Here is a 7,917-nt window from a genome sequence, read left to right as displayed (position 1 = left end):
GAAATCACAGCTGCTGCGAGTTCTAGCCTCGGGATACTTGTGACCTTTGAGGGTGCGACCCTTGCTTTCGCCATCACAAGACTGCAATGGACTTCATCCGTCATTTTTGTACCTGAGGTAAGAACATGCACCATATCCCACACAGCTGGCATCTGAGAAATGGTGTAACTCTACTCTGACAATGCCATGAAAGTCATGTGGGTGGTAACATCTCGGAACTGAGACCTCCGTTAACTTGAGAAGACCGTTCATCCATTCCTCCCACCGTGGCTTCACATCTTCTGGGAGTGGGGCATCCCATCCGATGCCTCTGTGACAAAGCTCTTGAAGGATATGTTTTCCTCTTAGAGTGAAAGGAGCGATGAATCCGAGTGGATCGTAGAGAGAGGCAATGACAGATAGACAACCACGACGAGTTGAAGGCTGATCTTTCAAGCTGATGTTAAAGCTGAAAGTGTCATCTTTTATCGACCATTGAATGCCGAGCGCACGTTCTGATGGGGTTGGATCAAACCCTAGAGGCTCAATCTTTGCTGCTCTTTCAGAAGGGTCCAAGCAAGAGAGCGCTGCTTCTTCATTCGAGTTGAATTTGTGAAGGCGCAAGCCTCCCTTTTTGCACAACTCTTGTGACTCAGAGATTAGTTTCTTGGCTTCATCAATTGATGGGATGCTGACTAACCCATCGTCAACATAAAAGTTTTTCTCCATGAATGTTGATGCTAGAGGATAGCTAGCTTTGTGTTGTCGTGCTAGATGCTTTAAGCCAAAATTGGCACAACCAGGGGACGAAGCAGCTCCGAAAAGATGAACCGCCATCCTGTACTCCTGTGGTTCCTTCTCCAAATCTCCACCTTTCCACCAGAGGAACTTCAGATAATTCCTGTATTCAGGAGTGACAGAGAATTGATAAAACATTCTCTCAATATCACAGATGATGGCTACAGCTTCCTTCCTGAATCTGCAAAGTACTCCTACCAGAGGATTGATTAGATCAGGTCCAGTTAGTAGAGTGTCGTTTAGCGAAACACCCTGGAATTTGGCAGAACAGTCAAAAACGACTCTCAATTTATCTGGTTTTCTGGGGTGGTAGATGCCATGATGTGGAAGGTACCACTCTGTCTCTCTCTCAGATGTTGTGGGGGCAGGCTCTGCATCACCCTTGTTAATCGTTTCTTCCATGAATGTTTTGTACTGATCATAGTATTGTTTGTTGGCCTTTAATTTCTTCTTAAGACACTGTAAGCGAACTGTGGCTAGCCTCTTGTTGTTTGGTAGGTTGGGCAGACTGTTGCCTTTAAAAGGGAGAGGCATTTCATAATGCCCATCTTCCTTCTGTGTGATGTGGTTACTGAGGAACTGTATGAAATGAAAATCATCCTGGGACACATATTTATCCTCATGAGTTCTCTCAATGAAGTCTGATTCCAGGGCCGTTAGAACATCTGTCGCTGATGGAACTGGCAGTTCTTTTACTGTTAGCCGATGCACAAAGCTTTGACCTCCTTGTCTGTCTAGGTGGGGGTTTGATGAGCCTATTATACTCCATCCTAGTTCTGATCTCTGTGCGAACGGTTGGGTTTTGTCCCCTAAGATAACTTCAAGAGGAGCCAGTGCTGCTGGACAGTCGTATCCTATTAGGAGCCCTACATCACAGTCTTGGAGGGGTGGTAACTTATCTGCCAAGTTTTGGAGATGAGGCCACAGTAATGCTGTTTCCTTTGTTGGAACGTAAGACTTGTCTACCGGGATGAAATCACGGCTGTAGGCTTGCTGTAGTTGAATGCAGCTCTTTGAATGGAATCCTCGAACTTGTAGACCACGAACAGTCTTGCTCGATATGATTGTGTCAATAGCTGTCATAGTACTAAGTTTCAGCTGTACTGGCTGGACGTTCACATTCAGTTTGTCAAGTACATCTTCTAACACAAATGTTGAGTCACTCTGTGTGTCCAGTATTGCATATGTAAGTATTTCTCTGTGTGGTTCTTGTACTGAAGACACAAAAACTGGGACAATACTTGAGGTAGCAGAAGCGTGTTGTGTTAATGTATGGGACACAACATTGTGTGTTTCCTGACTTGCACGTTCTTCTGTGGAAGTAGAGCTGTTTATTGTTGCTTCCACAGGGTTTTGCTTCCTGTCTTCGTGTAAGCAGGTTGGGTGACGACGGCTGCATATGTTGCACGTGTGTCGTCTCTTACAATCCTTGGTCATATGACCTTTTCTCAAGCATCCAAAGCAGAGTCGATTTTCATGTATGAATGCCTTTTTATCTTCAACACTCTTTGCTGTGAAAGTGGGACACTTTGTGATGCCATGAGCTTCACTTTTACAGACAGAACAAGGTGATTTTGGTTTACTGCTGTTTGTCTCTTGTTTCTCCTGAGCGAAACTCTTTGGTTGTATGTTTGTGTTGAAGGCTTTGACTCTCTTTGGGATTCTATCATCTACAGGTTTGAAATTTATCAACAGTGGAGAAGTAATAGGATTACAAGCTATCCGTGCTTCTTTGCTCAAGAACTCTGTGAAGCATGCAAGATCTGGATAGTTTCCAGATGTGTCAAGTTCATCCACAACAATTCGACACCTGAGTGAAGTTGGCCCCCCCACCTTCTTCAAATGCAACAAAAGTGGTATCAAACCATTGTGCTACGTTTGTGCTGGTTTGTGCTGCAAAAATTTTAGTTTGTGCTACTATCGTTTTAAAGATATTAATAAAAATGTCTAGAGGTCATCAGAGGTCAACCAGCCCCCCCCCCACTTTAATTAAATCGAACAAAACTGGTGTCAATCAATTGTGCTACGTTTGTGCTGGTTTGTGCTGCTAAAATTGTCGTTTGTGCTGCTTCTGTCTTGATGATATTAATGAAAATGTAAAGGTCAAAAGGTCAACCAGCCCCCCCACCTTCTTCAAATCCAACAAAAGTGGTATCAAACCACTGTGCTACGTTTGTGCTGGTTTGTGCTGCAAAAATTTTCGTTTGTGCTACTATCGTTTTAAAGATATTAATAAAAATTTCTGGAGGTCATCAGAGGTCAACCAGCCCCCCCACATTAATGGAATCAAACAAAACTGGTGTCAATCAACTGTTCTACGTTTGTGCTGGTTTGTGCTGCTAAAATTATCATTTGTGCTGCTTCTGTCTTGAAGATATTAATGAAAATGTAAAGGTCAAAAGGTCAACCAGCCCCCCCATCTTCTTCAAATGCAACAAAAGTGGTATCAAACCATTGTGCTACGTTTGTGCTGGTTTGTGCTGCAAAAATTTTCGTTTGTGCTACTATCGTTTTAAAGATATTAATAAAAATGTCTAGAGGTCATCAGAGGTCAACCAGCCCCCCCCCCCCACATTAATTAAATCGAACAAAACTGGTGTCAATCAATTGTGCTACGTTTGTGCTGGTTTGTGCTGCTAAAATTGTCGTTTGTGCTGCTTCTGTCTTGATGATATTAATGAAAATGTAAAGGTCAAAAGGTCACCCAGCCCCCCCACCTTCTTCAAATCCAACAAAAGTGGTATCAAACCATTGTGCTACGTTTGTGCTGGTTTGTGCTGCAAACATTTTCGTTTGTGCTACTATCGTTTTAAAGATATTAATAAAAATTTCTGGAGGTCATCAGAGGTCAACCAGCCCCCCCACATTAATGGAATCAAACAAAACTGGTGTCAATCAACTGTTCTATGTTTGTGCTGGTTTGTGCTGCTAAAATTGTCGTTTGTGCTGCTATCATTTTAAAGATATTAATAAAAATTTCTAGAGGTCATCAGAGGTCAACCAGCCCCCCCACATTAATGGAATCAAACAAAACTGGTGTAAATCAATTGTGCTACGTTTGTGCTGGCTTGTGCTGCTAAAATTATCGTTTGTGCTGCTGTTGCTCATTAGTCTAGTGAACTAGACCAAATTTTTGCTTTGCAAAGTTTGGTCTAGGCATGCTCCATTGGAACCTCAGCAGCTCCTACCAGGACTCTGTCTAGCCAATCACAGCTCTCTAGAGGGGTTTCAAACACAAAAAGAGCTGTGATTGGTCCATAATAGAGGGCCAATCATAGTGCTCTATCTGCTTAGTGAACAAATCACAGAGCTTTATCCGCTTTGTGGGCCAATCAGGGCACTCTCTATATGCCTGGTGGGTGGGATGATTCAACAGAGTGAAACAAGAGTATGTCACATTCATTGTCCAGTGGAATGCGGAGATCATTTGAAATACAACGGTAGAACCCGCCCCACAACCGAGAGCCGTCAATGGAGCATGGCCACTAAATAATACATTTATTTAATCTGGCTTGCCAGGCTAGTTGCTCATGGAATCTAGCTTAAAAATGCAGATAAGATAGCTAGCACATGTTTTCTTCAACTCTTGTTTTTTTCTCTCAGAAGTAGAATGTGTATGATAGCACCCCCTTGTGATCACAAACCAAACACAGGTCGCTACGTTTTTTTTTTTCTGGCAGAGTTGTACCAGTTTATCCTTAACAAGATCTAGTTCAAAATTCATTTGATAGTACAAAAATGAATTTAGTCAATGTTCCTTGCTCATCATCAAAATACTTGTAGATAAATCCATGCTCTGTTGAGATAAATCTGTGTCTGTGTCAATCCCACACGTGTTTAATAGTCCACTCATTTAATAGCCCTTTGTGACCATGGCTACAGAAGTTTGACTCTTGCAAAAAAATATAGTTTGGCCCTTTCAGGTAACATTGACAGTTACATAAGATTCACAGTTCTGCAGGCTGTTTGGAGCCTTTGAGTTCAGATTTGCTGAATCACTGAGTGCGTTTACATGCAGCCAGTAACCCTTTTAAAACCCGAATATTCACAATAACCCGGTTCCGCAGGTCCTTGAAAACACCGCCAAAAACCCAGATATGCTCATAACCGGGGGTAACCCTTTTCTAACCCGAATGTTTGGTCGTGTAAACGCATACCGGGATATCCCCATCAAAGCATGTGTTCTGCACATGCTCTGTTCGCAAGGAATCTTGGTCTTTTGCGTAGCGAGACGTCTTGTATGCGCCAGAACACCGGAAGTAAACAACAAGTGGGGAGCAACATGGCGAGTCGTGGCACAGCACCACACTTTTGGAGTGACGAAGAAACTAAAGCACAAACGAACGCGGTCGCTATCTCTTCCGAACTGGGAAACATGTTGTTGTTTTCACGGATACCGGAACAAGAAGAACCAGAAAAGACGCATATTGCGTCTGGACGTAGTCCATACGTCCTGACGCTACCCCAACGTCCGCATTTAAATCGGGTTATGCAAGTTAGGTGTAACTCTTTCTATTGTGCCTTTGACACAGTTGATCACAATGTTCTTTTAGAAAGACTTGAACATGTTGTAGGGATCAAAGGAACAGCGTTAGGCTGGTTTAAATCCTACCTGTCTGACAGATTTCATTTTGTAAACGTACATGACAAATCGTCTTCATACTCCAGGGTTACTTGCGGAGTACCACAGGGTTCAGTGCTTGGACCAATTCTTTTTACTATATATATGCTCCCAATTGGTAAAATCATTAGACAGCATGGGATAAACTTCCACTGTTATGCTGACGATACTCAGCTATATTTATCCATTAACCCTGATGAACCTAATCGGTTGGGTAGATTACAGGCTTGTCTTGAGGACATAAAAAATTGGATGACTCTAAACTTTTTGCTTTTAAATCAAGACAAGACGGAAGTTCTCATCTTTGGACCAGAAATCCAGAAAAGGAAATTGCTTAGCCAATCGCCTGACCTTAATGGCATTACATTAATCTCCGCGAACAAAGCAAGGAACCTTGGTGTTATCTTTGACCAGGACATGTCATTCAAATCCCAGGTTACACAAGTTTGTAGGATTTCCTTTTTCCACCTTCGGAATATTGCTAAGATTAGAAGTATACTTTCCAGAAGTGATGCTGAAAATCTAGTTCATGCATTTATTACATCAAGACTGGATTACTGTAATTCATTACTCTCAGGAAGTCCACAGAATGTAGTTAAAAGTCTTCAGCTTGTCCAAAATGCTGCAGCTAGAGTTCTGATGAGAATTAAAAAGAGAGATCATATCTCTCCTGTCTTAGCTTCCCTACATTGGCTACCTGTTAAATTCAGAATAGATTTTAAGATCCTCCTTCTCACATATAAAGCTCTTAATAATCAAGCTCCATCAAACATCAGTGATCTGATTGTTCCATACGTTCCTAACCGAGCGCTTCGCTCTCAGACTGCAGGTCTACTGGTGATTCCAAGAATATCTAAAATTAGGATGGGAGGCAGATCTTTTAGTTATCAGGCTCCTCTCCTGTGGAACCAGCTCCCAGCCTTAGTCCGTGAGGCAGACACTTTGTCTACATTTAAGAATAGGCTTAAAACATTTTTATTTGATAGGGCTGTTACGACCTCAGCCTGGTCTAGGTTCAGGGAGGCCTAACACAGGAACGTGAGAAAAGAAAAGAACCAATCTGACACCAAGTCACAATCAAAAGAAAGTCCTTTTATTAACTAAAGGTGTCCCTAAGGGATAAAAAACCTGTTTAATGAAAACAGGAGTTTAATTCAGGCTGCAGGAACAAATGCTGAGGGCTTAAAGTAACTAAAGGAGCAAATAACAATGGGAACGGAAACTCACTGGTTCTGAAAATAAACCAGGAACAACGGAGCTTGCCCGGAGGCCTTACCAAAAGGTCCACTGGTGAACCAACTCACCCACGCAACAGTCAACTCTGTTAAGAGCAAAGAAAACCGGAGCTCAACCGGTTTTCTTATGCGGGTGGAAATTAAACCAGCCAGGGGCAACCGTCCACAAGTTCTCCAAAGTAAGCAATCTTTCACTCCAATCCTCTCTCCAGTCCTCTCTCTGTCAGCCTCAATCCTCTCTCTCTCTCGCTCTCTCCTCTCCCTCGCCGTCCTCTCTGAGCAGCGCTGATCTTTATCTGCTCCAGCTGGGTGATTCCTGATGGGAGTCAGCTGCATAGAGTGAAGCCAGGGAGCTGGGCGCTCTCCAAGGTCCTGAAAATGGTGCAGGAATAAGGGTGCGGAGTAGAAGCTGAGCGCTAGAGAACTCAGGGTCCGTAACACCCCCATACCTAAAGTAAAGAAAAATGGTGGAAGTGAAAACAGAATAAAAACACCATTTTTCTCATAATGTGTCTCCCCCTTTTTTTTTCTACCAGAAACACCAAACGCCCACACAGAGACCGAGTCCCCGCCATCTGCCTAACCAAAAACTAACTAAAAATAAGCCTAGCTCTTCATGTGGATTTGGGCGGGCAGATTAAGCACGGTGCAAAAGACACACAAAAAAAAACATAACCAGCAAAGAGAGGTTCTCTTTCTGGAGTGCTCCCGAGAAGGTGAAATGAATCACCAACACTAACCCATGGGCCACAACACTAACAAAATAACAAATAGATTATCCCCTAAAGAGGAAATAATCTCTCCACACTAGCCAGGGGATCTCAGTCATCTGAAAACTGATCGTGGGTGCTGAAGGATTGCGATAAACAATCAGCGATGACATTCTCGGTTCCTTTCCGGTGGCGGCTTCATGTGTTTGCAGCCATCACAGGACGCTTGAGCACCAACATCCAATACAAACGGGACCTTTGGAGACAGTAAAAATGTTAGTGTAGCTACCACAGCAGCAACTTTCTTATAAAAACAATGAGTTGCGAGGTTCGTGGTGAAGCTGGTCGGTTCCAGATGAGTAACAGGATTTTCCAAAGCCAACAGGTCATCCCAGGAGGAAGTGTGAGTAACTATGTTATCCAGATAAATGCTGCACAAAGGAAGTTCTGGCGCCACTAGATGGGTTTGGGTAACCTCATCCAGAACTGGAGTGATGGCAGCGGCTGCGCACACCGCGGCCTCACCGGGTGGTTGTGCAGTAGTCTGAGGAGACAGATATCTTTCTAACATGTT

Source organism: Nothobranchius furzeri, chromosome 9 (assembly GCF_043380555.1).
Source record: "Nothobranchius furzeri strain GRZ-AD chromosome 9, NfurGRZ-RIMD1, whole genome shotgun sequence".
NCBI classification, from domain to species: domain Eukaryota; kingdom Metazoa; phylum Chordata; class Actinopteri; order Cyprinodontiformes; family Nothobranchiidae; genus Nothobranchius; species Nothobranchius furzeri.
The sequence above is the reverse complement of the archived record's forward strand: the minus strand, read 5'-3'. Positions refer to the sequence as shown.